Source organism: Amborella trichopoda, chromosome 3, assembly GCF_054954075.1.
Source record: "Amborella trichopoda isolate Santa Cruz 75 chromosome 3, AtrichopodaSantaCruz75HAP2 v2.0, whole genome shotgun sequence".
NCBI lineage: Eukaryota > Viridiplantae > Streptophyta > Magnoliopsida > Amborellales > Amborellaceae > Amborella > Amborella trichopoda.
In genome coordinates this window covers 21,643,012-21,652,133 of record NC_142338.1, presented here as the reverse complement: position 1 = coordinate 21,652,133, position 9,122 = coordinate 21,643,012, and the positions used below count along the sequence as shown (strand labels likewise).

The following is a 9,122-nucleotide window of genomic DNA, read 5'->3' as shown; positions in this document are numbered from 1 at the left end:
CCGTGATCGTCAGATCGGCCCAGATTCAATCTGGACCGTTAGGCTCATATGATCATATGAGCTAGTAGACTAATCCCATATTTTCCTTATATGGGAAAAGAATGAATATATATATATATATATATATATATATATATATATAGGGTGCAGTTGGCATATGGATTCATCTGTAGGTGTAGAGGTAAGGTGCACCTTCAAATTTTATCGTGGTATATAATTTTGATGTAAAATGTTTTTAGGATTATCTCAAAATCAATTTTTATATCCAATTATAAAAATTTTAAATTTCAAAAATGGTTAAAATCAAGTACATCTATAAACATATGAAAATATTGAAAATGAACGGTGTAGATAATATGTTGTAAAATGCACTATTTTTTAGACTTAAAATCTTTTTATTTTTCATGGTCATACATCTTGATGTCGAGATGATCAATCAAAGAGTTTTTCAACATTAAAACTATCTTTTTCGATGGATTTTTGAGGTGCATCCGTAGTTCTACATTATAAGGTTGCATCCTTATATAAACTTTTTCCATATATATATATATATATATATATATATATATATATATATATATATATATAGGGAAAAGATCATGTCAGCCTACGGGCTGACAGCTACAATAACAGCCAACGGCCCAGATTGAATCTTGGCCCAATCCAATGGTCACGACCTCATTTCGTATTTGAATTTTCATTGTTTTATACATATTTAAATCACTCGAAATTTTAAACACATATTCTTAAAAACTTATTTTTTACGAATTATTATTTTTTATGTTTCCATTAGGTGCGCTGTGATGAGTAAAATATACGTCTAAAATTTTCAAGTGATTTGGATTTATAGAAAAAAATGAAAATTCAAATACAAAATAAGGTCGTGGCCGTTAGATCGGCTCAGATTCAATCTAGGCCATTGGCTGACACTCCATTGACTGACACTATAACACAATATCCATTCCCATATAGGGAAAAGATCTTGTCAGCCCACGGGCTGATAGCTACAGTGGCAGTTAATGGCCTAGATTGAATCTGGGCCGATCTGAAGGTCACAACCTTATTTCGTATTTGATTTTTTTTTTTTTTTCTACAAATCCAAATCACTTAAAATTTGGAATGCCTATTATTAAAAAATAGAAGAATATAATAAAAATATATAAAAAATAATTCGTAAAATATAAATTGATCAAAATACCCTCGAAATATTTCGAAGGTATTTCGGTCAATTTATATTTTGTGAAAAAAAATTTTAAATTTTTATTAGGTGCGCCTTTATGAGAATAATGAATGTCTAAAATTTCAAGTGATTTGGATTTGTAGAGAAAAAAAATGAAAATTTAAATATGAAATGAGATTGTGACCGTCAGATCAGACCAGATTGAATCTGAGCTATTGGCTGACACTGTAGTAGTCAGCCTGTGGGCTGACAGAATCCAATCATATATATATATATATATATATATATATATATGTGTGTGTGTGTGTGTGTGTGTGTTTGCCTCCTTATATCCACCGTCCTTTGAAATTAAATGAAACATATGGCTTTGATTCGCTTTAAAATCCCTCGTGCCCGAAAGCATATATATATATATATATATATATATATATAGTGTTTTCGCTTCCTTATATCCACCGTCCTTTGAAATTAACTAAAACGTATGGCTCTGATTCGCTTTAAAATCCCTCACGCTCGAAAGCATTGGCTGAAAAGCTTCAAACCAGCGTTTTAAAAAACGCCGAGTCGAACCGGACTCGCTCGGTTCGACTCGAAAATAGTGAAAAAGGAACCGGATCGCCCCGAAAATCGGAAATCGTCCGGTTCTAGAGAGAACCGGACGATTCTGTACAGTGAATCGCCGATTCACTGTACGGAATCGGCGAGTCCGAACAGTGAATCGGCGATTCCGTACGGATTTTTTTTTTTTTTTTTTTTTTTTTTTTTTTTTTTTTTTTTTTTTGGTAATCCATGATAGATTTTTTTTGTAATCCATGATCGAATTTTTTGGTTTTTTGTAACCCATAATAGAATTTTTTGTAATCCATGATCGAAATGTTTGTTTTCTTTTCTTGTAATCCATGATCGATTTTTTTGTTTTTTTTTTTTTTTTTGTAACCCATGATAGAATTTTTTGTAATCCATGATCGAATGTTTTGTAATATATGATCGAAATGTTTGTTTTTTTTTTGTAATCCATGATTGAAATGTTTGTTTGTTTTTTTTTAATCCATGATTGAATTTTTTGTTTTTTGCTTTTTTTGTAACCCATGATAGAGTTTTTTGTAATCCATGATTGAATTTTTTGTAATCCATGATCGAACTATTTTTTTCTTTTTTTGTAATCCACGATTGAATTTTTTGTTTTTTTTGTTTGTTTTTTTTTGTAATCCATGATCGAATTTTATGTAATCCATGATCGAATTTTATGTAATCCATGATTGAATTTTTTGAAAATTTGTGATTTTTTTTGTTTAATCCATGATCGAATTTTTTTTTGTAATCCATGATAGAATTTTTTGAAAATTTGTGATTTTTTTTTTAATCCATGATAGATTTTTTTGAAAATTTGTTTTTTTTTTTTTTTAATCCATATTATTCAAAGAGAAAACGAGAGAGATGATGATTCTGAGGCCACCCTATCCCAACCACATTATTCACATATCGAGTCCCAACAGCAACAGTGTAGGGATGAGCACGAAATACTGTAAATTAAATGCTGAATGGCGGTTCATGCAGGGAAAGAACATATCAATATTTGCATATTCATTCAAAAACATGAAAATTCTTAATGGAGTACCCTCATTTTTTATTGAATTCCTAAAAACCAATATTTATAATGAATTTTAATACTTTTTTCGGATTTTTTTGAAGCTTTATTCTGACCGATTCACCCGATTCCGATCCGGATCGCCGATTCGCCGATCCGGATCGGTTTTTGAAAAGCCCGATCCGGGTCACCGATCCGGTTTTTAAACCATTGCTTCAAACCCAAACAAATTTTCAGCCATACCCCCTCTTGCATGCTCTGCAAACCTGAGAGCGTCACTGAGAAGCTCCCCCTCTCTCGCTCGCCATCGTTTCTCCAGGCGACTACAAATGTTTGTGTCCTCTCTCTAAATTTCAGTCCCTCTCCCTCCTCATTCGCTCTAGTGAGCTTGTTGTGGCTGCTGGCATCTCAAGGAGGCAGCATGCTGAGAAAAACCCAACCCAAGATGACTCAGGATTAGGGCACCGAAATCGGTGAGTAACAAACAATTTCTTCGATTTATAGACTGTAAATCACCAAAAAAATCCTAACTTTGCTTTGGAAATTTAGTTTTTTGGATAAAACCATAAAAATTCCTATCGAAATTTTAGTTCATTATTCCTTCCTGCTGAAATTTGAGTTCAGAAATGGCGTTTTCTTTTTTTTTTTGTAATTAATATATTTCAGAGGCTTATGAGATAGTACCATCCTGAGGGCATTCCATATCCCTACATAACAAGGCAGCAATACACATGAGAATCATATTCTCCAATCAAGCTACAAACTGGTTTTTCAGCTTTGGGGTGGGTAATCTGGGTTCAATGGAATGAATGGCATAGCAAACCATAGTATTGTTGCAGTTATCACCATCAGATGAAATGCACAGCGAAGGGAAGAATGTAACCCGCTTGAACACGACATGACCCAATGGCGGGCAATTATTGATTGTAGTTAAGCATAACTTGAGTTATATCTCTATGTATCGCTTGAATAAAATCATACAAGAACAAACATTGTTTTAAAAAAGCTACCTTTGAGATAGTGCCAAATTTGGATCCTCTTATAGCATCAGACGGTGGCCATCATGAGAAAAATTAAAAAGGAATTATTTATTAGAAAAAAAGGAAATAGTCAAGAAATTAAAATTTCCTCAGTATCGAAACTATTTCAAAATTTGAAAAACTCTGTATTTGTGGAAGTGTATGGCTGTGATTAGTATTGTCGACATGTCAAATTTGTTTTGCTGCAAGTTTCAAGCTTTTATTTGGTATCTATTTAAAAGCATTTATCCCTAGTGGCTTTCAACATGGCTTCTGCTTTTGTTGATGTCAACATTTGTGTGCACGTTTGAATGTGCTTTTCTCCCTGGCTCTATGTCTCTATGCTTTTAAGCAAATTATATTGAAATGCTCTTGTGTTCATGGTTTAGAGTCTATTATGAGTACTTCGCTTTTAAGCACATGTCTCTATGCTTTTCAGCACATTCAGATTTGAGAAGTTCGCTTTTAAGCACATGTCTCTATGCTTTTCAGCACATTCAGATTTGAGAAGATTGAATGTGCAGGAAGCTTTGGCCTCATCCATTGTTTTAATTCATGATATTTCAAGATCCTTTTGCAAACTGACAAGATGAGTGAATGAGCTCAAAGAACACGGTTTGCTTTGTTTACATACTAATCCAACGACAAGTACATACCTATTTTGGGTAGAGATATAATTGAAAGAAAGACATATGTGATCTTTTACCGGGGAATATTTTTATTTATTTATTTATTTATTTCACCCCTTTTATTTGGGCAAAAGCTTACTTACATGTTATCTTTGTTACAACAAGATAAACTTCAAAATAAAATCAACATAACAATAAAACCAAGATCTTAACAACTTGATGTCATTGAAACAATTATGTACTATGCTTGAGAATAAAAGATAAAATTGCAAGAAATAGAAGGGAAGAGTGTCGGAGATTACCTCAACCAAGCTTATTACACCCCACACCAAGTCACTACTATCCGATGGCGTGGGATCAGCGCTTTAGCTTCAATCTCGAACCGAGAAAGCAATTTCGGCCAAACTATTTCATATTAAAGCTCATCAAGCCTAGATCCTACCCCCAAAATATTTTTGACATATTTTCGAATCCTTAGCATATAAGATGAGAGAGAAAGTGCGAGGAGACTCTAGGGTTGGGGCGTGCCCCTTCCATGAGTAGGAGAGAGAAGGTGTAGAGAGGGGGAGAGGAATGCAAGTGGGGCGTGCTCCCTTAGAGAGAGAGAGAGAGCATAGCGAGATGTAGAGAGGTTGTGTGTAGAGAATAGGAGGAACACCCCTATTTTATAGAGAAAATTTGGGATTAGGGTTTCTTACGGTTTCCCATAGTTTGCATCTTGTTGTGAGATTGAATGTGAACCATTGATCAGGGTGATTTATGGGGTAAGAGATTTGAGTCATCCATTTCATAGATGGGTCATCAACATTATGCAATGTGTATGACCCTTATCCCTTTTTCCTAAACCATTTTACCATCAATAGAAAATAAGTTAAATTAATCTTAATTAAATATTGTGCATTCCATAAAATAACACATCTTTACTCATACTTTCCATAAAATCTATCAAATATATATTAAGTCAATATATGGTCCAAGTCATATTGACCACATGTGACAATTCAACATTACCAAACTTTAATAAAAGGAGTCCAAGGGGTGGGGCATGCCACCTTCTAGAAGCATGGTGGGCTCACCCATGTGCACTATGGGCCCCTATGATATTTTTATATATTAAAATTAATTAAATAATTTCTAGTATTTATTTGAGTATTTATACTATTGTAAAATCAATATCTTTAATTTTATAAATCCAAAAATTATAAATAAAATATCCAGTGGTGCATAAAAATTTAAATAATTGTGATGGCACATGGATGAGGCTTTGACTCCCATATCTATAGGCCACCATCACACACAAGGGTCACACAGTCCATTGGCTCAGTCATCCGGGCATATTCTTCGACCTCATCAAGGGCTAACCCATTATAACCCTTCTCGGTTTGTTCTTTATGCCTAGGTAACATGGGTTTTTTCCAACCGACTGGTTTTAATCGTCAAGCACAGTCCGATATCAGCAAACATCGTTTGCTTAGTATGGTCTATGAGGGACCACACTCCCACTGAGTTCATGTTCCACTATATCATTTCATTTTACAAGCACTCATAACGCTTTTAAATGCCACATAAACCCAATATCTTCCACTTGGCATTTGAAGGCCTTACATTCTCTCTTCCTCATTTTCTCTCATCCCCATCTTTCTCTCTCACTTACAATATATCTCTCAAGAATTTTTCACTTATTCTCTCTCAATACATTAATTATGTCTTTCACCATTAATCATTTCACAAAAGGACTTATAGGGGTAACACATTTTCCTCTCTACTGCTCATATCTCATCCAAAAGTGGTTGTAGCCCATCTTCATTTCGCATCGTGAATCACAGACTTGTTGTTGCAAAAGGCCATCACGTACCTTCATCATATGGGGTCGTATGTTAATGAGCTAGAAAGAGTTCTTCAAATAAGTTGCTCCCTTCTGTAGCTATACAACCAGGTTCCTTGGGTGAACAACATTCTAGTTTGTTGTTCTATCTGACATATCAAATACTAGCAGGTACTCCCACTGGAATATTTAGTTTATGTGGATCTCGATATTTCTCAATCTCACGTCATTCCTCAAGTGATAGAAACATGGTTTTATACGCTTGGAGTTCTTATAAAATCGTGGCTCCTTTGACACGCATATCGCCGCCGTGTTGTCACAGGAAATCCTTACTGCCTCACAATGCATGAGGTTAAAATCAAGTCGATTAAGAAATTTCTTAATCTATAGGCCTCCTTGGCCCCCAAATAGCACGTCACTCACTCTACCTCTGTAGTGGACAATTCCATCTCATCCTGTTTCTTTGATTTATAATAATTTATACCCCTTCCAAGCATGAACACATATTCAGACATAGACTTTGTATCATCTGGATCCTTGAGATAGCTTGCACCTATGTATTTGAATATCCAAACAGCTCAAAGAAAAATGGTATTGTAGCAGCTCTCACTCAATTATTGCACATACAACATATGCATTCTTAACATTCTTATGCATATATCGTGAAGTAGCATAGCAAGCCTCATGCAATATGTAATTCAATGCCCGTTGGTTTCACAATATGCAAAACCTTCCTGAACCACAAAAGTTCAACCACACTAATTGTCTTAGTAGTAAATTCATACAAACCAAGTTATCTAATCAACACAAAATTTGTCAATGAAGCCTAACAAGATGACATTCCTACAATATTCCCTATGGTTCAAGGTCTTAGGTAATCGAGGACTCTAATTAATTAGAAACATGAGTCAAGGCATATGGGTATTAAATAAATAATAATAATTAAAAAACAGTGCATGACAGTTTTTCTCCCAATTTTATAAATACCTTCAAGACACAATGTTTTTATCTTTAATAAAAAATTTACTTAGTATATATATATATATATATGGATTCACAAGCAATAGTTAGATAATAGTAAGACGATTTAAAATGATTTTTTATAAAGACTTACTGGACCTTGCAAGACAATGTGGTTTTTTTTAAGACTATAGTCATAGAGTTAGGTTTTTACTCAAATCATCCATGTTAATTTTAAAATACATGCTTAGCCTTCATAAATTAGTTTAATTTCCTACCAAGTCAAATTCATGGCCACAAAAACAAATCATAGATACCATTTTATATTTTATCCAAAATAAAGCATGATTTTAGAAAAGTTATTAAAGCCTTGACAAAATACTTAAATTTTGGCCAATATGGAGATTTTATCAAGAGGTTATCTTCACATGCAATACATCATATTATAGAAATTATTTGGAGGATGATCACTAAAACCGAGTTTCAACAGAACACTCCCTTCGTGCTTACATATTTGAATGAGCCACACCCATCTCTCGTGTTTCATACTTAAGTTTAAAGCTCTCGATCAAACCACATCTCTATGAGTATCACTACCTTAAGTAGTTTATACTCAAGTACAAAGAGGCACAAAAATACAAGGTCTTCAAAACCTGCTCTTTCAAATTTGTTAGCACCTATCACCTAATGTCCATACACTCCATATATATTAAAATAGCCAAAAAAACAAAGTATATGAAGCTTAAAATAAAATGGTTACTGAATCATCTTTTTCTATATGATTTTACCATGTAATATAGGATAGATTTCATACCTCAAAACCTTGTAGTGTGGTACCTGGGCTTTTTTTATTCTTTGCTTTTACTTGTTAACAAGCTTTTGTGATCTTGGAAGAGCATGTAACTGATGGAGAATATAGTGTTCATCGATTTCACATATCACGAAGTGTCCATCTCTTTGGCACTTGGATTCTCCCTTTCTCACATCGTGAAGAAATAATCTTCTTCATCCCATCGTTTCAAATATCACCAATTTGATTCTTCCACTGATATTTAATATTTTTTTGTTACCACCACGTCTCTCTATATATCCTTTCATCTCGAAGAAACTAAGATGCTTTTATAGTATTGTGTTTCTTCTTCTTTCTGTTATTCCTATATCGAATACTCTTCATATAGAGTATCATATATTGTCAATTATGTATTACATATATTTGAAGTTGTATAATAATAAACCGTATTCATGGCACACTATAAAACCTTTTAAAATGAGCCTAAAAATCTCTCCATAATTAGGAATCCAAGGATGTGCCTTAACATGCCACATCTTTTAATTTACTACAGCATAGAACATGAGTATCCCATAATTAAATTATGATATCTCTCAACTTATAAAGAATTTATATCCGAATCCTTTTGAGTATTGAAATTGACTCAAAAATATAAAATAGTGGTCAGTTCCATTCCTAAATCATACCATTTAGTAAGTCTTCATTTTAGTGACATTTAAGTCACAATGAAATTTTTTCAGCAGAAAATCAGGTTGAGCATCTCTTAATATAAAATTTGTTTATCTCAATCCTCAAAGAATTTCTTTCTCTCAAACCTTTTTATTGAAGACTAAACTCAAAGACAAATTATAACATCATGGTTTGAATCCCAAATAATACTTTTATTCAGAGAAATAGATAAATGATATTCACATCACAAAATAAATCATACTCCAGAATTCCAGGAGGAACACTATCTGGTAAAACTATCTTTTCTCTCTACTCTCAAGGAGTTTCCTTTTAAACCAATTTTGTTTGAAATTAGACACATAATGGTAATATATATATATTTTCACAAGCCTCATATCACTATATTAAGTAGGCTTGATAAATATAGATATTCATGTCTCAATGAAGAACATTCCAAATTGC

At 33.3% G+C, this 9,122-nt stretch overlaps 1 long non-coding RNA gene across 1 annotated transcript; it reads left to right on the top strand.

Annotated features, from left to right (window-relative positions):
• Positions 1-2,994: 2,994 nt before the first annotated feature.
• LOC148782806 (uncharacterized) lies at positions 2,995-3,900 on the top strand. The gene is made up of 2 exons (XR_016052284.1): positions 2,995-3,241; positions 3,435-3,900. It is a non-coding gene; the product is annotated as an uncharacterized LOC148782806 (long non-coding RNA).
• The last annotated feature ends 5,222 nt before the right edge of the window (positions 3,901-9,122 follow it).